Here is a 24,736-nt window from a genome sequence, read left to right on the forward strand (position 1 = left end):
TTCCCACTGGTGCCCTGAAAAGGGAGCCCTGGGGGTGTGCTGGTGACTTGTTGAGCTGCGATCCCCATGGTCGGCAGTTCGAAATCGCCAGCAGCTCCTCGGGAGACAGATTGGGCTTTCTACTCCCGTTCACAGTTACAGTCTCGGGACACCGACGGTGCTCTAAGGGGCGGTGGACCCTCTCTGGATGGATCAAAGTCCACCTGGCCCTGGAAGTGGGCACTCAACAGAGGACAGGGCAAGGTCTCCACTCGCCCAGAAACTGGCAGAGACAACGCCACGGGCGCCAGGCCACCCGGGTCTCTGCACATCTCAGAAGGTGCACACCCTGCCCAGCCAGGGCGGGGTGGCAGACGCATGGGGCCCCTGGCTGATGGGCTGGCGCGCAGTGACCCTCCAGACTCTCCGCCCACGAGGAGATAAAGGTCACCTGGAAACTCCCCTGCCCTGCCCGGTTTCTCCCAGGCCTGGCCCCGAGGAGAGAAGCACGTTGGTTGGCCTTGTCCAGCAGCAGTGGGGACACGGGGGGAGAGGTGCCCTGCTGGGCGCTCTGAGCCACCTTTGGGGGAGCATCCTGGGGTCCCTTCTGGGAGGAGGGATCGTGAGTCAGCGTGGCCCAGCGCCTTTCTGAGGACGAGGCCCCGCTGTGGTGGCCTGCTTTGAGGGCTGCCCGTGGCAGCCTGGCTGGGTCATCAGCTGCTTCATTTGGGGGTTGGGGACAGACAGCACAGGGGGAGGGCTCCTTGGAGTCTCTGACCTTGGCCCCGGCTCGCTGCAACTGGGACACGTTGTCCCAGGCGTCCTAAGGGAGGGGGTTTGGACACTAAGTCTTGACAGCCCCGTGCGGGCTTCAGAACAAAACACAACAACCGTTCGTGTGCAGCTCCTTCCTGGGGGCGGGGCGGTCTTTCTTTGTACAGGGCAGCGCTCCGCTCCACTCCCCAACACCAAGCCTGGCTCCCACCACCTTCCAGGTGGTTTGTGCCCCTTCTTAGGCCTGCCCACCTGCCCCTCCTCCCTCTCCTGCGGAGGCAGTCTCTACCTCTCTACAGCATCACCCATACGGCTCTCTCACGGATTCCCACTCTCTCCCATGAAACCCAGTGCTCACACTGCAGGCGGAATGCCGGCCATGGAATTCTGGCTTTCAGCAGCACGTATTAGGGACCCACAGCTTGGGCCAGCATCCCCTCGCTGTCTCCTCTCAGGGGCAGGCAGGGCCAGGTCCGTCACCGTCGACGGGGGAGCCATGCCAGGCTTGCCATGGACAAGGCTCGTGTGGGGGCACGCCAGATGCTGGGATGCGTTTCCAATGACTCCTTCCCCTCAGCGTGCCCGGCAAGGGGACAGCCCACCCAGGGCAGGAGCTGGTCGGGGAAGGTATCTTAGAGCAGCGGTTCTCAACCTGTGGGGGCGAACGACCCTCTCCTCTCACAGGGGTTGCCCGATTCCTAACTAGCAACATGGCAGTGATGAAGTAGCAACGAAGAAAATTTGATGGTTGGGGGTGTCACCACAACACGAGGAACTGTATGAAGGGGTTGCGGCATGAGGAAGGTTGAGAACCACTGTTCTAGAAGATTCGGGGTTTTTTTTCCGGGGGGGTCATGTTCTGGAGGGACAGCCAGGTTCAAGGGCCCCTTGCTGTTCCAATTCCACGTGCATTCATTGGACACATTTTTACTGTGCGTCTGTCCCTTTCTCTAGAGCCCACTGTCCTCAGGTGTTTTCCACCCGTGTCTGAGCTGGCTGGCCCCGCTGGACCCTCATCCTGGCTCTGCCTGCGGGCGCCCTCCTTCCCCAGAGGATCTCAGGGTCTCCACGCTCGCCCGCCCCCTCCTCTCTCTCCAGTCCGCTCCTCAGGGTCCACCCTGTCTCTGGACGGCTTTCCTCCTTCCCCAGCAGCTTCCCGCCTCCGTGACCGCAGCTAGTGTCATGGCCTTCAATGCCATCTCTCGCCGGGGACCCCAGCACAACGGGCCCTCTCCTGGAGTGGAATCCTTGGGTCCTGGAAGAACGCAAACGCAAACCGTGGCTTCCAGTAACAACTCGCCTTTAGGAAACACCTATAGCCGGGCACTCTGGACTTGAAATCCCACTGCCTGCTTGCTAGCTCCGGCAGCTGTCTAAAGAGGCTTCTTACCTTCCACCTACCCAGAGCGGAACCCGCAACAGATGCCAAGCTGAATGCGTGAGTCCGCACACCGCCCGTGGCTACTTGGAGGTGACCGGAGCAGCCTGGTGGTCCTGGACTAAATGCGCCCACCCCTCACCCGGTGCTACCTCACCGACCTCCAGTCCAGATACTTAACGTCAGCTCCGCCCGTATGCAAGATGCTGTAGAACACCACTCCCTTCCCTCTCCCCCGTGGATTTCCCACTCCCCCCCACCCCTGCCCCACGCGTGCTCCCCTCGGCCTGCAGGACTCTGCAAGTGGGGAAGGCAGATCACATGACTGCTCTGCTCAGAAGCGCCCTGCCGACCTCCAATTCGCGCTTCTTTCCTTTCTTTTTAGGGACTACCTTGGTCCCTGCAAGATTTCACCCGTGATTCTCTGCCCTCATCTCTTTTTCTGCTGGCCACCGAGGCGGGTGTGCCGCGGCCTCTCCCTGTGATTAAAATGTCCGTTTCCATAACGATGAAGGACAGGACGAAGCCGCAACTTTCAGGGCACGCGGAGGACTGAGGTGTGTCTGACTCATGCCCTGGTAATTCCCCTCCTCTCCTTGGCACGAGGAAGCCCCAGGCCCTGAGCAGGGCAGGCTGGGGAGGCACTACGATCCCGGCTGAGACGCCTGGACGCACAGACAGAGCTGTCTTAGAGGAAGCACTGCCAGGGTGCTCCGGAGACGTGAGCGGGTGAGACTTCATCGAACGACCTGCGGACATTTTATCAGGAAGGGCCATGGAGGAAGGCGTCATGCTTGGTTACACGGAGGGTCAGGGAAAGAGAGGCAGACCCTTGAGGTGACGGATCGAGGCAGCGACTGCCACAACAGGCTCCAGCACCGCAACAGCTGGGAGGATGTGCCGGCCTGGGCCGCGTGTCCTGCTGCTGTCCACGGGCTGCCACGAGCAGGAACGGACTCAACCGACCCTAACAAGAGGCACTTTAGGGAAGCTGGTGGCGCCGTGGTTCGGCACTCGGCGGAGAAGGGGCAGGTGAGCGGCTGGTACCCACCAATGGCTCTGCAGGAGGGAAACCAGACAGGATGGTGCTCCTTGGTCCCGGCAGGCTCACGACGAGCCAGGGTCGGCTCCATGGCCACGAGTGTTCTGACCTGTCCACTGTCAAGTTCAACAGCGGTGCTAATAACACTAGCAGTGATAACAGCTGTCAACGGGTGACATTTTACAGCGTTTCTGTCACACGCTGCGCACCGTGCGAGGCCGTTCACCGGATGTCAGAAGACTTCGAGTTCGAGAAAGACACCAGGACGGTGCACTCTGGAAAGGCCTGAGAGGACGCTCCGGCAGCAAATCACAACAAGGCTCCCTGCAGCCCTTGAACGAGGCGGGCAGTCTATCCCTTCCATCGTCCAGGCCCAGGAGGTCACGGGCCCGGGCCCCAGTCACACGGCTACAAGGGGCTGCGGTCCCAGCCCGGCCCCTGTTTTCACTGCTCCTCTCCACACCAGTGTTGGGCTCGCTGCCAGGAAGTCAGTCACACTGAAGGAATGCACGAGGGGGAGCGGAGGAGGTCAGAGAGCCCGACCTCCCACAGAACACAGCTCGTGGCCAAGGGTGAGGGTGTGTGGCAGAGTGGCTGGGAGTGAGCAGCAGGGTCCCGAGCCACCAGCGACGAAGTGGGGGGTGTGTGTGTCACCTCAGCTCTGGTGACTTCCCAGTTTGGGTTTCTATTTCTCACACTCTCAACCCGATGCTTGCCCATCTCTCTCTCCATCTGGCTTCCTCCTTCTCCGTCGCTGCCTCCCCCCCTTAATGTTTTTGGCAGTGAGCTGTACTCGGAGGCACCCTGCACGTCCGCCTGCCTTGACGCAGCCTGGGACTCTCTTCCTCATGGACATAAGGACATGACAGTGCAGGCCCCTTGGCTACACACTGGGGTGGGTGGGTGCCTAATGTAAGCCCACCCAGGTCCTGGCCTCAGTGGCCCTCATTGGATTCATCTGGAGTGAGCAGCGCTGGGGGCGCAGTGGTTACAAGTTGGGCCACTAACCACAAGGCCAGCAGTTCAAAACCACGAGCTGCTCTGCATGAGGAAAGGAGGGTTTCTACTCCTGTCAGGTGTTGCCGTCTCGGAAACCCACATGGGCAGTGCCCCCCTGACTTGCAGGGCACCACGAGTCAGAATCAACTGGATGGCAGTGAGCTTTTGGGCGGGGCTAGGCCTTGGCTTTTTTTCTTAAGTTTCTAAAGTGCAGCAGAGAAGCATCGTTAAAGCAACACTTGCCGAGCTGTTTGGGAGAGCTTGTCACTAGGCGTCTGGGAACATCAGAGTTCCCATGTGCTGTGCCAGGGATGCCGGATGTGTGCCCAAGTCTGCAAGACGCTAAGTCTCTGGGTGGCAGGTGCTAGGAGGCTGAACCAAAGGTTGGCAGTTCAAGTCCCCCAGACATGCTGCGGAAGCAAGGCCTACTTCCCCAGAGTAGAGAATCTCGGAGGGAGTGCGGTGCTGACATCAAAGGCGGAGCCAGGGCCGTGAGTCAGCCAGCGGCCATGCTCACTGGTGATAGGGGAGGGCTGAAGAAGTTGGTAGGAAAGCGGAACTGAACAGTACTGGAATTTTTCCAGTTTTCTGACGTCTCCTTTATGCCACTGTGCACCACGACTTTCAGGAGAGGCAAGCTGAGCTGTCTCCGCAGCTGCCATCTGTCCTTCCATCAACCATCCCGTTAACAGTGTCCATCAACTCCCCCGCCATATGTACCCAGAACCCGCCCACTTGTCCCCCGCCACTAAACCTGCCCTTCACGGCTGCCCATCTGGATGAGGGCAGCAGCCACCTCCCCACTCCCCGCTGGCCCCTGCAGTCATTGACCGCCAACTGTGGGCTGGCTCTCAGAAGACCCCAGCCGGGGAGTCTGCAAAGGCGCCTGCTGCTATGTCGTCAGAAGGCCACTAGTGGGCGTGACCAGCCATAGGGCCAGCGGAGCCGTGGGGCAGAAGGAAGGGACCAGATGTCGTGTCCCTAGCCCCCAAACTCAAAACCAAACTCACTCCCACCAAGGTGACTCTCAGGGACCCTACAGGACAAAGCACAACAGTCTCTGTGGGCTCCAGAGACGGTAACTCTTTACGGGAGTGGAAAGCCTCATCTTTCTCCCTCGGGCACTGCTGGCCTTGCAGCTCATGGCCCAACTCAGACCCACTAGGCCACCGGGACGCGCCAGCCTAAAGGGTGGGCCCACACCCGTGCTTCCTGAACCAGGGTGAATGAGGCCACGCAGCCCAGAGCATCTAAGTCAGTGCTTCCCAACTCCCTGGGGTGGGGTGCATGGAGACCCTAGGGTGGGGGTGGGGCTGCAAACGCAGATGGGTGCACTCTATCCTGGATGATGGGCTACACACAATCGTTTCTCACTGCCTGTTTGGGGGACAGGCCAAGTCAGCCTGGGAATCTATGATCTGAATGAACACTCTCTCCTACACAAGGGGTTTCAGAGAAGTTAGTGGGAAAATCCTGTGATCTGCTAGTTCCGTTTCCCACCAGCTTGTTGAAGACCCTTTTCGGCTCTGCTTACCCCCGCCCCATTTTGCCCTGGGTGGACTCATGAACCCCTCCCCTCTTCTAGAATGCCAGCTTGGCAGGCACAGATACGGACGGGCAGCTGTGTCCCGGGTGCAGCTGCGTCCATCCCTTGCACGGGAGCACCGACTGCCTCACGGCTTGGGGGGTTGGCGTTTGGCTCAAAGAACCACTGAGCTCACGGCATTCTTTCAGCAGTTCCAGAAGGCAAGCTTCATGAGGCTGGACTTCTCCCCATGGGCACCGAGCTCGTGGACGGTCCGTCCTTACCGACCTCTCCCTGTTCAGGAGCCAGCAGCACCCAGGCCTGGCTTCTTCCAGGGCCTCAAAGAACCAGGCTCCTCCCGGGCCCAGATCTCTGCTGGGGCTGTCCGAAGGCTGACTCACCGGCAGGCTTCCTCACGGCTACCAGTCCTGATGAGCCCTCCCGACCCCACCCACACACGCCAGGTCCCCCAGACACACTCCTCTGGCCATGGCTGCCAGGACACAGACTCTCTCCCACTGGGACATGAGGGCCGGGGAGGAGAAGCCATTCCTAGGCGAAGTGGGTCAAGCAGGGTCAGGGGTTCGAACCTGTCAGCTGCTCCTCTGGAGAAAGAGGCGACCACCTGCTGCCCTCAAGATGTACAGGCTCGGAAACCCACAGGGGCGGCTCTATTCTGCCCTATGGGCTCACTATGGGTGGGACCGATCCGATGGCAGTGAGTTTCCTCCGTAGGTGGTCACACCTGACCACTGTGGCCACCCACTCGACCCCACGTGTCTGGTCCCCTTGTGGCCAGACGGCCACGAGACGAGTCCCAGGCGTGAACAAACTGAAGGGGTTACCCCTGGGCTGTGGCGTTTGAGCCCTGTGCTGGAGCCCGCTGTGCTCACGCCATGACCCAGAGTGTCGCCGCTGGTGACGCCACCAGACAGAAGCACCCCTGTCAGCCGAGCCCCCCACCCGCCCTGCACCTTTGTGCGGCTGAAGCTCGAGGGCCTCGGGATCAACCGCGGCTGCACCCAAGTACTGGCTGTCTCTGGCACCCAGTGAATGAGTGGGGGCAGCTAGAAGCAGACACGGGACAGGCCAGGGTAGCTGTGGACCTCAGCGGCAGATGAGAGAGGGGGACAGTCGAAAGGCCCAAAGTCTCTGCTCCCATCAGGCCGGGCCTGCATCAGAGGCCCTCCTCACGACTGGCTCCTCGGGGCTCCCAGACAAGTCTCGGGGGCCACCCGGGGGCCGGGGGGTTGCTCAGAAGTCTGCGACACCTGAAAAAGCCCTACCAGCTGATACAGCAAGTCTGTGTGAAGGGCCCCGGCTAATGCAGGCTGACAAGCACCCTCATGGAATCTCCTGGCGGGGCTCTGCCCTCCCGGCTCCAGCCAGGGGATAAATCACACTGTCGGGTCTAATCTGGGACTCAGTGGGCAGGCTGGGCAGAGCAGCCATGCGTGCTGGCCGTGGAGATCAAGGGCGGGCGGCGCAGGGTCCGAGGCGGGGGCTCAGAGCCTGGGCGAGAGAGGTGGGGCTTTCAGTGACTCTTGCCCTGTGACATCTCTGCCCTGACCTCGGCTCTGCAGGCCAGCTCTCAGGGTGCGGCCCTACTGCAGCCGGCCACCTATCTGTCCAGGGCAGGGCGCACTAACAGTGGGTGAGTCCCTGAAGCAGCAGCTCACGCTGCTTCTCTGACGAGAGGGGTGGGCCAGCTGCACCTCTGCTGACACACAGCGAGGGTTAATGGCCGTACGCCACCTGCTAGGCCGCGGTCACCATCCCCTCCCATGCACTGCATCGAGCCCGCTCGTCCTCAGTCACTGTGTGGGCTTCCGAGACTGGAACTCCACGGAGGAGCGAAGCCTCACCACCTCTCTCCTCGGAGCGGCTGGGGGCTCCAACGCGAACCTTGAAGTTAGCAGCCTACTGTGTAGGCCCTCTCTATCCGTCCTAGGTGTCAAAATTCATACTCATGTTGCGATCCTCAAAACCAAGGGAGGGAAGAGGAGACTCTGGCAGGGAAGCCGGGCCCTGAAGCACTAGGCCGGTGGGACCTGGGAGCCTGGGTTCTTGCCATCTGCGGTGCTGCCTTTTCCAAGTTTGCCCTGAACTCCAGGCCCGTGCCAGGGGTCTCCTCTGGGGCCCCGTGCCCGTGGCTTTGCCCAGTCGAGTGCTCCACTCTGGGCTGTTTCACTTCAAGCCTTCCCCTCACACCTGCAGGACCACCCAGCACAGGACCAGCAACACGGGCGTGCTCAGTGACTGGATAGATGGATGGACTGACGGATGGACAGGCAGGCGGCCACGCCTGAGTGCACACCTCTCTATAGAGGGAAGAATGGAGATCCAGATCAGATAGGAGGGCAGTCGTGGAAGTGTGCCACTGGATAAAGAGGGGGCAGAGAAGCAGCGGGCTCAGCTGGCAGCCAGGTCCCTCCAGGACACAAGCAGCTAGAGGCACATGCCTGTGAAGGTCGGGCCGGCCTCAGTTTACACACCAAGGCTCCAGACCACGGGAGGACCATAGGAGGAGGGGGAGCCGGGACACGAGGACCAAACCTCCATCAGTTGTGCCACCAGGACCGTGCAGCTGCGGCACGTGACCCACCTGTCCCGTGGCTGCCGCCACGCTCCGAGTGTCACTGCCCCCAGGCTTTCTGCAGCCCTCGCCCGCTCCGAGGGAAACCTGTCCCCGGAGACTGTCCCCACAGGCTCGCTTTGGACAAAGAGTGAAGGAGTGCCATGAGCCCTTGGTGGGTTGCCGGTGAAATCCAGGGCCACACAAGAGTTAACTGTGCTGATTCACACCTGCAGGGACCAATCGTGGGGCTAACCGGATCTTTGATCTCAAATCCCACAAGGTGAACGAGGAGGTGTGTGCCTTTCCACGACACAGTTGTGCAAAGCACATGCATGGTCCCGCTCCATGGTGACCGTGGTAGGTAAACACAGGCATCCGGTGCCAACCTTGCTAAATGGGTCCTCCGGCCCAGCCAGACACCCCACGTTTGAAAAGCAGCTCTGATTCTGCAGGAAGGGGTGCTGTGGGGCTGAGAGACAGACAGATCCCAGGCAGACCCCAAAGCGGAATCTTTGATATTGTGGGGGTGTGGGGAATGTGTAAGTGTTTCCTGCAGATTAATAAGCAAGCACAAGTAAGCCTGTGCTTATCCTGTGTACTGGGTAATCCAACCCTCGATGAGACCTAACAGCCAAGAGAGGAGTCCCCTAAGTTTGTAGGGAGCTTTGAAAAGCCCATTGAAAATTGGAATAAAAAGATCATGACAGTTCCCACCAACTCTTCAAAGCCCCCTTGCATTTCCTGGGAAGACCTGGGGGTTTAGCCCTTGGGCTGCTAACTCCAAGGTCGGAGGTTAAACGCGTCAGCTGCTCTGTTAGAGCAAGAAGAGGCCGTCGACTTTCCGGGCAGAGGGTTGGGCTGGGTTGGGTTGGTAGTCCCAAGGTTACCCAGAAGCCTCTGCTTCCCCTTCCACAGTGTTCGGGCTAAATGGTGCTTGGAGGTTTAGTTATACCTGCCGCCAAGCTCCTGCTCTGCCCCCACAAACAGCAGATGAGCCATGTCTCACTGCAAACTGAACGGCACACCCTGGGGCCCACCGCACTACTTGGGATCCAGCCCGCAGAAACGAGAAAGGATGTTCACGAGCAAGAAGCACCACACACAAAGTTCTCAAGTCCCGCATCGCATCTGAAGCAGTCACCGGATGTACACGTTGTAAGTTACGTTGTCAAAACCGACAATTTATTTTTCACCCACAGAGAAAGTGGTACTACAGCAGTCACACTGGGGGATGAGGGGGCTGTTTGGTCTATAACGTAGCCATTAGCCTACTGTCTAAACCCCATGGGCATTCTGATGGCTGGAACTAGAAATGTTTTTGGTTTTTTTTAAACGTTTTATTAGGGGCTCATACGACTCTTATCACAATCCATACCTACATCAATTGTGTAAAGCACACCTGTACATTCTTTGCCCTCATCATTTTCAAAGCATTTGCTCTCCACTTAAGCCCTTGGCATCAGGTCCTCTTTTTCCCCCCCTCCCTCCCTGCTCCCCCCTCCCTCATGAGCCCTTGATAATTTATAAGTTATTATTTTGTCATATCTTGCCCTATCCGGCATCTTTCACCCCCTTTTCTGTTGTCCATCCCCCAGGGAGGAGGTCACATGTAGCTCCTTGTAATCGGTTCCCTCTTTCCAACCCACTCACCCTCCCAGTATCGCCCCTCACACACCTGGTCCTGAAGGTATCATCCACCCTGGATTCCCTGTGCCTCCAGCTCCTATCTGCACCAGTGTACAACCTCTGCTCTATCCAGAATTGCAAGGTGGAATTCAGATCATGGTAGTTGGGGGCGGAGGAAGCATTTAGGAACTGGAGGAAAGCTGTATTCTTCATCGGTGCTACATCGCATCCTGACTGACTCAGCTCCTCCCTGAAATGTTTTTTATTTTTAATAAGGGGCGACAGCTCGATGTATGTATATGAATAGACTCTGCTCTGCGCCGTTGGGGGGTGGGGCGTGGAGAAGGAGCCACAGGCGCCCGTCAGGGCTCTTTCTTCTCAGTCGCGTGTGGCAGGGCACCCACACAGCCTGCCGTCGCAACCATGCTTATATGTACGACTCGGGGGAGGGGGGGTCTGATGGGGCTCATGTGTTGTGCTTTGACCGGTCACCTGTGAGGGCTCCTTTGGGCGTCAGCGAGGCCAGGCTCTATGACAGGGGTCCTCAAACTACGGCCCGCGGGCCACATGCGGCCTGCTGAGAACATTTATCTGGCCCGCCGGGTGTTTTTGCCCTGTTTTGTTTTTTTACTTCAAAATAAAGTATGTGCAGTGTGCACAGGAATGTGTTCATAGTTTAAAAAAAATAACTATAGTCCTGCCTTCCAACGGGTCTGAGGGACAGTGAACTGGGCCTCTGTTTAAAAAGTTTGAGGACCCTGCTCTATGGGGTCCAGTGGCTTGTCCAAACACGAGTCTACATATTGCTGGGAAGGCAGCGTGTTGTGACGATTTACCATCAGCTTATCTCAAGCACACAACGGTCACCCTGGACAACATGGTGGGCCGTATCCAAGCGTGGAAGGCGTTAACAGCAAGAACTGGGTCCTCCAAGGGCGGCATTTTCCCTCAGACTCTGACACAGACATCTTGCCCGAGTTTCCAGACTGCCCCACAATCGCACGAGCTCATGTCTTATAACAACCAATCAATCCCGTCCCCCTTTGTGTTTACCAGGGCTCTTCAAAAAAAGTGTATGAAAAAAATGGATGAAAACGTGAAATTTTCCTGTGAGCTTTTTGAAGGATATGCATCTCTCTTGGTTCTGCTTCTCTGAAGAACCCGATATCCGCAAACTAAAGCAGTAAGTACACACACACACTCCACAATCTGTAGTGCCAACGATCAAGTGCTCAGCGGTGGCCCGAGACGCAGTTCTACTTCCACAAAAACAGGACTGACATGAGTCAGACTTGAACCCGAGGGCCACCGGCTGGACTTGGTTTTGGGTATCTACGTGGGGCTTCAAAATGTCAGTGGAAAGATTCCGTTGTCTTTTCATTTCCTTTTATCACTGACTTTCTGAAGCCCCACGTGTGCACATAGCAGTGTGGCTGCGTGGAGAGGGATCTGGCAGGGCACCTCTGGCGGAAGGTGCCAGCCCCGTGGGCGGCGGGAGAGATGGGAGGGAGGCCCTGTCCCCGTGGCGTTCTGTTGGACCATCTTTAGTAAGACAGATGCTTCCACGAGTTCGTTGTAAAATGTGAGCAACCCCCAAGCAGCCACATCCACTCACCCTTCGCACACCCAGCACTCTAGAGCTCGGAGGGTCTCAGAAGAGCCGGTATCAAAGACGGCATCTATGGAGCAAGGAGAAGAAAGAAGAGGTTATGTTTTTGGCCACCTGAAGTTTCCTGCTGCAACATTTGCCTGTCAACCCTTTACCTGGCCCCTCCACAGCAGGCACTGCACACCTGCTACCCATGCCAGGCACTGCGGATAGGGCCGCCACCGTCCTTGCCACTCGGGAGAAGGGCACACCATAAACCGAACCCAAAAGAAAACACCCACACTCACTGCCATCAAGTCCAGTCTCACCCACAGCGACCCTAGACGGGTTTTAAGCGCCCCTGGGAATTCCCGAGACCGGACCTCTTTGCGGGAGTAGAAAGCCTCCGCCCCTGGTGGTGGTTCTGAACCACTGACCTTGCGGGTTGGCAGCCAATGCCTGACCCAGCATGCCACCGGGGCTCCCAATCAACAGACTCAGAACACAGAGTGCGGGGGCAGTCAGGGCCCGGAAAAACGGCGATGCAGGGAAGGCTGGTGTGCCCTGGACTCGGTGGCTGTGGGGGAGCCAGAGGGGAGGACACCGGAAATATGGGGGACAGCACCCTGTCAGCAGAGCGAAGGCGGTGAGGCGGCGGGGGTACATGCAGAGCATTTGGGGAGCAGCCAGGAAGCCAGGGTGACTGGGGCAGGGTGGGCGAAGCGGTGAAGGCAGCGAGGTAACGGGTCACGAGGGAGGCCCTGTGAGGGAAGCAGTCCTGTCCTGAGGGGTGACTCTGTCCCCACTGGAGTCCAGCGCACCCCACGCCCAGGTTGCCCCGGGGTCTGTGTGGGCAGAACAGCTGCACAGGGCTGTCCAGGCTGTGACGTTTCCGATGCAGATGGCTGGGCTCGGCTTCCGAGGGGCCTCTGGGTGAGTTTGAACCACCAATCTTTGGGCTAAATCATCTGTACCACCCATCTGAGCGCTCCCCCCACCCCCGATTCTCAACTCTATTCTACTAACACAGAGTTTTCTGAACAGTTTGGCACAGTTATTGACATGCTGATAGATTTTTGCATGAATGATGAAGGTCTCCCAGCACTGACAAGGTCAGAGAGATGAGCTCTGAGAGGTACCAGCCCTCATGCGCCCTGTGTGCGCGCCAGGCTCTGCCCTCAGCCCTGGACAGGCGTCCACTCATTTCATCCTTTCAACGATCCTAACAAAACGACAGCCGAACTCACAGCGATTGGTCAATGCTGACCTCAGGACTGACGATCCAGTTCTGCCTAGAGGAGAGGGTAGGCTTGCCCCTGCGAGTTCCGAGTCTGTCACTCCCTATGGGAAGTGGAAGGCCCACCTTCCCCCTTGGAGAGGCTGGTGGTTTCAAGCTGCCGACCCTGCGGACTGCAGCCCAACGTGTAACCACTGCGCCACCAAGGCAGTACCTAATCGTAAGAGACAGGTCCTTTTATTTCCCCGCTCATGTTGCAAGTGAGGCCTTGAGTGGGAAAGAAACATGCTGCGGGTCTGAGCTGTCCAGCCAGGCGGAAGTGTCGCCAGGAGATAAACCCAGGTGCCCGGCCTCAAAGCCTCCTCCAGCTAGATCACCCTCTGCAATCACGGTCAGTGAAGGGGCTAAATGCACGCTGGCCATGCCTTGCTGCCCTACCTCCCCAATGCTGTAATGTCTGAATGCACAAGGTCAAGCAAGGCCCAGGCCAAATGTTGGCTTTTCCAGGAAGTTTCCTGGAAGGAAACCTAGCGAGCGAGTCAACTTTCCAGAGACCAGGTATCAGGGTATTTTTAACAATTCTGCCTTGAGAGTCCCTAAGAAGGGCAGAGAGTCTGTAACTGCCCTCACTCCAGTTGACAGTCTCCACAAAGCAGGGAGGGCCGTCTTTGCTTCCAAGTGCAGGGCCAACAGTACACAGACTGTGGAGGGACAGAGGGAGAGACAGAGAGTGCACGCCTTTCTCCACCAAAGTCTTCGAGGAATGCAGGGCTGTTTGGGGACAGCCCCACACTGTAAGGTGACAAAAGGAATGCCAGTGCTTCCTACGGCGAGGTGCAGCTAAAACTAGGGTTGTTTGCTGCTTCCCTCCCAGCCCTCCTGCTCCTAATGGAAGGGAATTCAGTTCTAGGGTAGAGAAACTGAACATTCAATGGTTTTTCTTTGCCAACTTCTAGATCTGAATGCCACCCTTTATAGGTCACTGTCGCCATTGCAACTCCCACCCAAGGACGGTTTCCTGATGGGCTCGGTGGGCAAGATACTGAGAAGGCGCTGCACTCAGCCCCAGGACTCGCTGTGACCGTCAGAGTGTGGGACTGAGCCATGGGGCCATACACTGGGTATCACATGAGGTGGGAGCAGGCCCCGCCATCAAGGAGCAGGAGCCAGGAGTGGGGTGCTCCTGGACCCAGGGACACAAGTCGTGACACCCAGAGAAACAGCAGTGGGGTGGCAGTAGCAGAACCCCAAACGAGAGCACAGATGGCTTGGGGGGGCTGGGAAGGGAGGGAGTGAAGCTGAGTGCTTGCTTGGAGTGTGGGCACCTCCAGACACTGCATTGGGGAGCTGGGGCTGCTGATTCAGGGCTCCAGTGGAAGGCCTTCAAGCGGAAGGTCTATGGAGAGTAGCATGCCCTCTGGGCATTTACTGGCAGCCCCAAAAGAGCTTTGTAACTCTGCCTAACTTCCCCGGTGAAGTCCACAACTGTCTTTGCATAATTATCAATCCAAGCTTAGAAGCAGAGTTCTGTGGGAGGCAGAACTGGTAAGTGGAGGCAAGTCTGACCTCAGTCTCACCGGAGCTGGCTTTGAGCTGGGGCTGGGGCTGGGGCTGTTTCTCCTCCCCTCCCCCAGTGAAGCTGAGGGCAGTCAGACCTCACCTCCTTCACACGCCATACTAAGAGCCTCTACGCTGGCCTAAGAGTGGGGTGTCTGCTGCTTTGCCTACCCTGCATCCAATCTCCTATCTGGGTCAGCCACCTGAACCTCATTCACTCAGCCTGGGACATTTCTGTGGGAATGACCTTACCCACGGGCCAAGGGCTGGAAATATATCCAGACCTGGGCAACAAAGTCACCACCTCCGCCTCCCGCCCTGCCTTCGAAATTGCTCAGGGGTGAACCCAGCATCGAGAAACACCAGTCCGAGGTCATCTGCTTGGTCTATGGGAAACGGATGGGTCCTGGGGTGCTACACTGGTGGCTATACAAGTGGGGTTTCTGGAAGTTCATGGGAAAATGAGAGTTTTCAAAGTCCCCTCGTATTTGTGGAGCTTCCAAGCATTGCCTTAGAGCCTGTCTGAAAATAAAGTTGTCAGGTAGTCAGTCAGACAGGGACAGGGGTTGCCCCTCCCCATGCCTGCTCAGGAGGTTTGGAAGAGAACCAGGCGAGCCTTAGAGACCTATAAAGATCTTAACTGAGCATGCTCCAATTCAAGCCCCCCCCCACCCAAGCCAGGTGGGCAGTACATCTGGGCGGCCCAAACTAGGCCCAGGTGGGCTTAATTCAGCCAATGGAGTCAACCAATATGTTCCACCATGCCTCCTCGCCAGAGGTTTAAGTCACCCTGGCCGCGGGAAAGCGGTCTTCCTTTCGCCCCGCTTCTGTGCTTGGGCTGGGCCGCTCCCTCTCTGGCCTCAGGTCACCAGTGTGGGCGCGCAGTCCCACGAGGTTGCCCTTGTTCAGTTGTGGCCCCAGAGCAGCTTTCGCACACTTTGGCACGCTTCCCTGAAATAGCGTGCACTTGTCGGAGACGGTAAAACCGAAACTTCTGTCCTTCATAGAAACCCACTTGGATCACGAACCAGGCTTCGGCGTGATTCTTTCTCGCGCGAAGCCAAGGACCGAGGCGTTTCCCACCCGAGACACCTAACAAAGTCACCTCAGAGGAAGGCAGCAAAAGGCAGGTCGCGGCCGCTTCCACGGAGGCCCTGGATCCAGCCAAGCCTGAAGCCATCGCATGTAGACCCCCCCCAGGTTGTGGGTTCATATTCTTGTGTTTTCTTTTGTACGTAAGCCAGGTTGACTGGAATTTCTATTCCCCAAGAACACTGCACGGCTCTCAGATAACACAGTAGCAGTGGCAAGTGCAATTCTCCATGGTTCCCAGAGTTCACCACTAAGCACTTTTTGAAACCACCAGCGGCTCATGAGAAAGACAGGGCGCTCCGCCGCCCTGAACAGGGACGGCCTTGGAGACCAGGAGGGGCAGTGCTACCCTGTCCTTTAGGGTCACTATGAGTTGGCAGCGACTCCACGGCGGGCAGCTTGGTTTTTGGATCCTTGAGCCGGCCTCTGAAGTCCTGACCATTCGGGCCTCCAAATACCCGTGGCCGGCAGGAGGGAGCATTGTTTTCTATCATCAAGCCCCACCCCCCACACTTCCCATTAAAAAGATTCCTAGGATGACCTGCAATAAAGTCCTTGTAAAAATTTTATAGCTGCCTTATAAATTGCAACGGAAATGTTTTTTCAGCCACTTTCATCCGCCCCCCCCCCCACCGCCCGCCATTTTCTTCCTCGGGAGGAGTAGTCTGGGCAATCCTGCTCCAGAGAGGCACACGGTTCTTTACGGGCAGGTCCCCAGTGCTGTGCCAGGCGGGCCGTGGGAACCCACGTCCTACCCACCCCAATGCCTGCCACTCTGGGGCCCCTCAGCCCGACTCATAGCATGCACCCCTCTGAGGCAGAGTGGAACTTCCTGTGAGGCTCGGAACTATAACTCTCCACAGGAGCAGGAAGCCCCACCTTACTCCTTCCTGAGGGGGCCCTCAGGGGCCAGGGAAGAGGTGGAAGGATTGTAGAAACAGTAGCAAAGATGGGTTATTGTGTCAGTCTGGGTACTTTAGAGAAACAAATCCACAGAAACTCATGTGTAAGAGAGAGTTTTATAGAAAGTTTAAGCGCACATGAAGAAAACATCCCAACCCAGTGCTGCCCACGCCCACAAGTCCAACATTAGCCCATATGTCGGACACCAATCCACAAAGTCCTCCTCCATCTCACAAAACTCACACTATGATGCTGACTGCAGGAGGAAAGCCGAGTCAGTGAATGTGTGAGCATCTCAGTGCTGGCAGGGGTCTCCACACGGCTGCTCCAGCACCCAGGGCTGTATCGGGGTAGGTCCATGTGGCTCCTCCTTGGGGATGTCTTGCAGGGAGTGAGCCTTGCCAGCTGAAGCAAAGAACTGGCTAAGGCAGCCGCACACTGGTCTAACCATCAGAAAGCAAGAGACCAGAGAACTAGAAAGGCGAGGCTCACCGAGCCATTTATCCCTCCGCCCTTCAATGAACCCCACATTTGTTTATTGGCCAGGTTGGCAAAATCGACTCAAAAACTCAGTTACTAAGCCAGAACTCCAGATGTCGCAGACCATTTGGGGGGTTGTTCTTGGACCCCCACCAGAGAAGCAGCGTCAGGCCACCTCTCCCAAACTGCAGTCACAGGGCTGAGTCCCACACATCCCGGGGTTCATACCAAGCAACAGAATCCCAGATGGTTGGCATCCTGGCCTGATTTCTAGCTGCTTCAGGGACTGGTTCTAGGAGGGGCTCAGGATCCAATCACAGTCGGTCCTGGGAGTTCCGCTGGAATTATTGGGAGAAAAGGTTGTGAGGGAATGCAGGGCTGCTGTGGGTGCTTGACACCCAAAGGGAAAGATGCCGAAGCCGAGAAAGGCAGTGTCCAGAAACAGGGGGGCAGATTCTGGGAACCCCAGGTTAAGCCAAATGAAGCTGTGGAAATTCTGCCACTTTCAACAGCGAGAGGAATAGGACCCCAGAAATCAGTGGCACTCCTTCGTGTTCGGGTGAACAGGACACCCCCTGAGACGCCCACGAAACAACACACGGTTATGTTGCTCCAGGAAAGCCACCCCAAATGTAGCAGGTCTTAAGGCCCCCGGAGACCTCTGAAGGTTCCCCCCATGGGGCTTGGAGGAAGAACTCTTTGACTCAGTTTAACTCGTCCATTTGGTGAGTGAGGAAACGGAGGTTCCCAGTGCTTAAAGGGCTTATTTCGGGCCCCGGGTCAGGTGGGGGCAGAGCTGGCACACCCTAAAGTCTTGGGGCTTTTACCCTCCACACACCTCTGGAGTGTGATCCCTGGGGGAAACTACCACAGAGGTGAGGGAGGCTCCGGGACCCCACTCCCATCCCCCCTAGTGCCGTTCCACCTGGCTTGCTTCATAAAGTCACCTTTCAGGGTCCCACCCCTCCTCAGAGGTCTGACAACGTGGGACTGAAAGCCAGCACCTTGCATGACATTTCCGAGTCCCTGAGCTCATGCTTAAGGCCCCCAACCCCCAAACTCCTGTGATGCCGACACTGCTCTCCTGTCCCCAAGGTGTGCCAGCACTCCAGTCTCCCTGTTCCTGTATCCTTACACCGACTTCCATCTCAACTCACGCAGGAGGCTCCTTCCCTCAGCTCTCTGCTCCTGAGTCTGGTCCTCCCAGAAGCGGTGGCTGGCCTGATGTAACTGAGGGAAAGGGCAGGGCGGGGAGGTAGGAAGGCCAGATCACAGGGCACTGGTGACCTAAAGGCAGACTCCTCCCCTTCCGTGCAGGAGAGGCGATCTCACTGCAAACACATGCCCCCCAGGCGCCATCACCACTTGCCCACTGGTGGGGCTTACCTGTGGCCACGATGCCAAGCAGGAGTCAGTAGCACCTCTAGACTAAGGGATGAGGAAGCAAGGTCTGGCAACCTACGTCCGAAACATCAGGCGGTAGAAGCCCTGCGGATCATAAGTCTGACCGAGGGGAGGGTGCAGGACTGGGCAGTGTCTCACTCAGCTGTACAAGGGGCTCCCATGAGTTGGGGCTGGGGGAGCTGACCCCATGGCCTCTAACAACAAGGTCAGGACCAGGCCTACTGACACCATTCTTCCCTCTGTGTCCAGAGGTCCTGAAGAAGGACCACTCCCTGGGCAGTGTCCCCCCACCCCCTTAGCGTCCCTGGCCATGCTCACACCCTCTCTGGACCAGATGTTGCTGAGGGCAGTCAGGCCTTCTTCTTCCGTGTAAGTGGCCGATGGAGGCTTTTCAGTGGGTGGTGATGGAGGGTGGCACCCCCTGAGCTTTGAAGCAGGGACCTGCTTGCCTAGTGACAAAGTGGTTCGATCTTCACCCCTCCCTCATACAGGTCTCCTCTGGCACCCATCTCCACCTGCCTCTGAAATAACAGCTTCAGGGACATAGCTGCTTATGCAAATGGCCTCTGCCCACCTCCCCACCAACCCCGGCTTCCCCCTAGGAAAGCTGGTAGGTGAAGGAGAGGCCGTGCCTGGGAAAAATCTGGGTCCTGGCTGCCATGCTGTGCAGCAGCTGCGGCAATCATCTTGCAATTAATCTTGTTTTCTCTTATGCCCCACATTCTATTAATAAAATGCCCCGATGACTTGGCACTGTGCTGGAGCCGCTTGGTTCTGTTCACCCTGACTCTGAGGGTCCCCACTGACAACCTGGTTTCCGACTTCCTCCTGGAAGACGGGCACCCTGAAGGTGGGGACACTGAACACCCACCTCTGAGAGCGCTCCTGCCTCTGGCTGAGCCCAGGGGACTCTGGGCTGCAAGGCACCGGACCTCTGCAGGGCCTGGGGATCCCGCCAGAGCCCTCCCCCCCCAATCCCACATGCATGGGGCCTTGCCAATTCCAAATTCTCAGCGTGGGTTGAAGCTCGAGGGTTTTTGTTTTGATGGCACCAAGTGCCAGGCACGGCCCTCAGCTCATAGAGGGTTAACTCATTTCACTCTCGGGCACCCTGTGAAACAAACAAACAAACAAACAAAAAACCAAGCAGGGCTGCGACCCCACAGGGCAAGGAGAACTGCCGGTTGCCGAGGCAACCACGCTTCACCGCAGTAGAAACCTTGCCTTTCTCCCAAAGACTGGTTTCAAACTGCTGACCTTGCAATGGGCAGCCCAACGTGCAGCCTCTACATCACCAGCGCTCCTCAGCCTGTGTGAGCCGGGCACATACGTGGTGGGCTCCTTGAACTGAGGGGCCCTGGTCCACCAAATCGGAGGCCTGGAAGCACAGTGGTTAGAGCTCATCAGAATGCTGGTGGTCTCGACCCACCGGCTGCTCTGTACAGATGGGCAGCCTGGGACACCAACGGGACTGTTCTGCCCGGTCCCATAGCACCGCCCAGTCTCGGACCGCGTGGTCATGGGAGGCCCTGCCAAGCCGGGGAGGTAACCTCAGAACTAAAGGATCAGGAGGCAAGCGAGAGCGAGCGGTGGGGCCACTGATGGATAAATGCATCTGCAGAACTCTCGATACATCCGTACGAGGCAATATTATTCAGCCATAACAGGGAACGGACTGGTGACTGACACAACGCGGAGATGAACTGGAAACGTTAAGTGAGAGAAGCCACACGGCTGCCTTGATGTGGCCTGTTAGCCACAAGAGGTGAATCCATAGACACAGAAAGTGGACTGGTGGTTGCCAAAGGCTTGGGGAAAGGAGAAGTCGGGGAGCTGCTGCCAGGGGCCATGGGACTTCTTTCTGGGGCGATGAGAACATTCTCGAATCAGACAGCAGTGTCCTCTTGTGCCTACACCCAACTCCAAGGAGTTTGAAGAGGGTGGGTTTTGTGGTTGAATTACATCTTAATTCTGAAACTTAAATGAAGGTGTTGGCAGAGCTACCCAAATGGGGTGATGGATGCAGCAGTCGTTGAAGGAAAATCAATACCTACACCTGGAGATGGGCGGGGACAGAAACACCACGGAGCAAGCGGCAAGAAGTGGGGTGAGATGGGGCAGCAGCTCCTGGTGCGGGGCCTGTCAGCCGTAGGTTTCTTATTCCGAGTGAGATGGGAACAGGAGGACGGTGTGCTCTTCTCTGGGATTTGGACAGTCCCCGCTCACAGTTGCACGGAGATTGTTGGGGTTTGTTGCCATGAGAATCGGGCAGACTGGTGACCAGGCCGGGGGGTGGGGACGGGGGCAGCCGCATGGAAAGGAGACCACTGACACTGGCATTTTGCTCCAGGGCTCGCAGATGGTGCTGCTGGACCGGCCACGCCAGTGAGCAGCAAGAGGAAGGCCCCCAGGTGGGGCCACGACAGTCTCTGTGCCAGATTCTGAGTGCAGACAACACATCGAGAGCAGCCCCCCCCCCCCGCCCACCCCCCTTCATCAGCGCTTGTCACGAGGTGTGGATCAGGGCACCGTCAGTATCCTGCACCCGCCCAGTCGGCTCCTGACCCAGAGCTGCCCCTCGTTCACCAGAACCCAAACCCGCCTCTCCCCTCCACCGCCCGCTTTGGAAGGCCTGCTTTTGTACCCTCGGTGCCAGAGAAACGAAGAGAATAATGGTTTTCAGGTTTCTGGTGGGAGCAGCCGGGTAGATGACGGCACCTCTCACTAGGCGAGCCACCTTCTCTCCTGGTGAGGGGAGGGGAACCGGTGAACGCCGGCGGGGATTAGGTTCTGTCTAGCATGTACGTGCTTTCGTGCCTGGTGCTAACCATCCCGTTTGGCTCTAGCAGAGCCCTAGCTCAAACCGGACACTCGGTACTTCACACAACGAGGGCACAGGGGGCCGGCCTCTGGGGGGAGGGGAAGGTGTGACTGCAAGGACCCTGGGCTGGATTCCACCGTGGCCGCTTTGGAAGCCTGGGTGCTTTTGTGTCTGAACGTGTGTCCTGCACACGAAGTCTAGGTAAGGGGGGGGGCTGGCACAGGAGCAGAGGAGACCATATGTGCAACACGTGGGTGAGTTCAGGGTATTTCACCTACAACAGCATGAGCAGGGGCTTGCCCACTTGGTACTTCCCCACTCCGAGTCAGGAAGGTAACGTGTGCATATCAGGTGACGGGAGGTGCAGAAAAGTGAGTGAGCTTGGTGTTAGTTACCTGCTGTCCCGGTAAGCACAAAGCCCTCAAACAAACTCACTGGCATGGAGTGGATATCCACTCACAGTGACTCTGCAGAACAGGGCAGAACCGCCCTTGTGAGCTTCCGAGACGAACTCAACGGGAGGAGAGAGCCTCATCTTTCTCCTGAGGAGTAGCTGCTGGTTTCAAACTCCTGACTTTGCTGTGAGCAGCCCAATGCGTAACTACTATGCCATAGGGTTCCCATGAAATACAGGAGGGCTTCAAAAGGTTCACAGGAAAATGCCATTGTCTTGTCATTTCTGTTCTGCCCATGAACTTTCTGAAATCCCCCACCGTCCATACGCACAAACTAGGAGGGCGATTTTCACGGGAGTTAAACACCTCAGCCACGGCGTTTAAGATGGACACCACGCAAACAGGAGACGAACGGCAACACTTACGCCTACAGTTTACATTTTCTTGCACATCAAAATAAACCCCGCTGCCACGGAGGCGATTCTGACTCAAAGGTCAGGGTGGAAGTGCCCAGTGAGTCTCTGAGTCTGCCACTCTTTACAGGAGCATAACGCCTCATCTTGCTCCCGAGGGGCGGCTGGTGGTTTTGAACTGCCGACCTTGCAGCTGGCAGCCCAACTCGTAACCACTCAGCCACCAGGGCTCTTTTACCTTTATACAGAATGGTGTCAAATATCAAGAGAGCGGCTGCGGAAGTAAAGAAAAAGAATCACAGTGCTTTTAATGGTGCTTTACTCCTGGTTTTTGAACAAGGGGCCCTGAATTCCCATTTTGTGCTGGGCCCTGCATCCCTGAACTCAGAGGCTGAACAGATGGGCTGAGTGATCCAAATTCTTTCTGCAGCTCCCCTCAGCTGCTCAAAGACTTCACTTTACCCCGACTGGCTCCCCTATTGCTGACCCTCTGTTGGTCCCCTCAACCTGCTCACAACTCTGAACTTGAAGGGCTTCAACCCACATGGGAAAATGGAATGAGAAGATACTGGAAAATGCCCATGAACTCTGAGGAGATCCTTAGACACGGGAGCCACCTGAGCAAGGGAAGGTCGCCAAGCCTACAACAAAGTCCCTTCTTCTGCAAAGGGGTGAGGGGGATCCGCAACCCGGTGGGAAGCGAGCTCTCAATTCAGATGAGTCCACCTGTGGGGGATGAAAGGGGGAGCAGGGCAGGAGTCCAGGAGGTGGGGAAAGCACTGTGAAAGTGGTCGTTACCTAATCTGATGTCAGCTTGGGCCTTGAGAGGATTAAGAGTGAAGGGATGGAGCCTAGTGGGTCAATCGGATCATAGCCAATGAGGGCTCGGGGTGGGCGTGGCTTCCTGAGAATCTGGGAACTCCTGTATTTTCCTCCAAGGAGGCAGGAGGCTCTCTACTGACAAGGCTGACTTATAAGCAACCTCATGTGGACAGGGAGAACTGCCCCTGTGGAGTTCTGCCACTGCAGATCCATACAGAGTAAAAAGCCTCAACTTTCTCCCATGGAGCGGCTGGTGGTTTAGAACTGCTCGATGCGTAACAGGATGCCACTATGAACTCCCTAACCCACCGACAGGCACCCCCTCTGAGGGGGGCGAGGAGCCTTGGGAGAATGCCCCTTTGCTCTGGAGCCTGGGGAGGGAATGCGGACAAGTTCAGGGCACCATAAACACGGGCCACAGTGCAAACGGCGTCCTCGAGAGGGGGCAGCGCAGCCTGGGGGGCGTCCACCGGTGCCTGCTCTCCAGGAGGAAGGCTCAACCTTAGGAAGCCCCGGGTGTCGGGCGGTCCCACTGGGCAGTTCTGTGTGCTGGGCTTAGAGGGGGTGTGAGGCATCTGCCCCACCTAGCATCGCAGGGACCTGGCTGAGATGCTTTCCTCCAGAGTGCCCCTGGGCCCCTTGGTGGACAAGCGCTTTGGACAGCTGGCCAGGTTCTGCCTTATTTTGAACTATCGCACACCCAGGGTGGAGGTCGCGTGACATCACAGTCAGTAGGCAGCAGTGCCAAGAACACCTCAGCCCCACCGCCTCTGAAGAGGCTAGGGGGTGGGGTGGGAAGGTGGGGCTCCACCCCTGGGCCCGAGTTCCAGCTTGTGTCCAGCTTGTTTTGGCCAGGACAGAAGTGTTAGGTCACGCAGGCACGCGCTGGCAAGGAGGCTGGCACAGGTGCTCCTCCTTACCGAAACATTCCAGCCGCATCTTGCTGCGTTTTATTTAAACAGGGGCCGTCACCTATTCTTCTCTGCATCTTGCTCTCTCCTGAACAAACAAAGAAACTTACTTCCACTGAGTGGATGCCAACTCACAGTGACCCTACAGGACAGGGTAGAACTGCCCCTGTGAGTTTCTGAGACTGCGATTCTTTATGAGCCCAAAGTCTTGTCGTTCTCCCAAGGAGCAGGTGGTGGTTTCATACTGCTGACCTTTAGGACCTCAGCCCAAAGTGTAACCACTTCCCCACCAAGGCTTCCTCCAAGTCCATTAGCATTGTCCATGGCTGACACTCAATGGTTTTAGTTGAGCTGGGTTTTCCTCATTGTTCCCCAAGGACGGGCAGTCATCCATCTCCAGGCAGTCAACTCAACTCCTTTGGGTGTCTTTCTGCCGCGGCCATCCAAGACACCGGGGCTATTACTTCTACAGGGTGGGTTCTCAGGAACGGCAGGGCTGAGCCAAAGACCACCGTGGAATATTACACGGCTCTCAAAAGGGAAAAAGGCGGTATTACACAAAACAAATTCCGAGATACAAAAGTATAAAAGTGTATGAACTGTGGACTTCTCTCATCAATTATTTCTAGGGCTGCTGGGTGACCCAGGTCTGAGCCAAGAGGCTTCCGCTTCTTTGTCCGTGGAGTATTTCAGCATGTGCATGCTCAGAAGATGGAAAAAAATCACTTTTACAGCCTGTCATGCAAAGAGCCGTGCAATGAACCCCACTGCCCCCATGCTCCCCCAGGGGGGATGGGGGAGGGCCTGTTGGGGACCACTAGGGAGGGGACCTCGCTGAGTCACGGATGCCTTCGATTTTCCTCCTTCAAGGCTGCCCCTCCCCCTGTAAAATGTTTTTATTTTGGCCTGGCATAAGCTGAGACACGTCCAAGTTAATCTTCTCATGAGCCCCAAGTCCTCCTTTCCTGCCGACCTCAGGCAGGCCAGAGGCAAGCTCCTGCAGACGCTCAGCCTGGCCGGCGTCCCGGTCCCCATCCCCATCCCCGCGGGCCAGGAGAGTGGAGGCAGGGTCAGCGCCAGCCTTGGGGGACCTGAGGGCTCTTGTGTGATAGCAGGTGGGAGGAGTGGGGGCAGGAGCGGGCTCTCCTCTCTTCTCAGCCGCAGGTTCCGCTGCTGTTTTACATTCAGGTCTATGGCTGAGCTGCCCCGGGG

At 57.3% G+C, this 24,736-nt stretch overlaps 1 protein-coding gene across 3 annotated transcripts in view; it reads right to left on the reverse strand.

Moving 5' to 3' along the window:
* SIPA1L3 (signal induced proliferation associated 1 like 3) overlaps positions 1 to 24,736 on the reverse strand; it is a 214,129-nt gene that overhangs the window by 95,309 nt on the left and 94,084 nt on the right. For 2 of the 3 annotated variants that reach the window (XM_075536257.1, XM_075536259.1), the window contains exon 2: positions 11,517 to 11,580. The exons of the other annotated variant lie outside the window; for it this stretch is intronic. The gene's annotated coding sequence lies outside the window, so the exon portion shown is untranslated. The remainder of the gene's footprint in view (positions 1 to 11,516; positions 11,581 to 24,736) is intronic. 3 annotated transcript variants of the gene reach the window in all.

This window comes from Tenrec ecaudatus, chromosome 18 (genome assembly GCF_050624435.1).
Source record: "Tenrec ecaudatus isolate mTenEca1 chromosome 18, mTenEca1.hap1, whole genome shotgun sequence".
Lineage (NCBI taxonomy): Eukaryota > Metazoa > Chordata > Mammalia > Afrosoricida > Tenrecidae > Tenrec > Tenrec ecaudatus.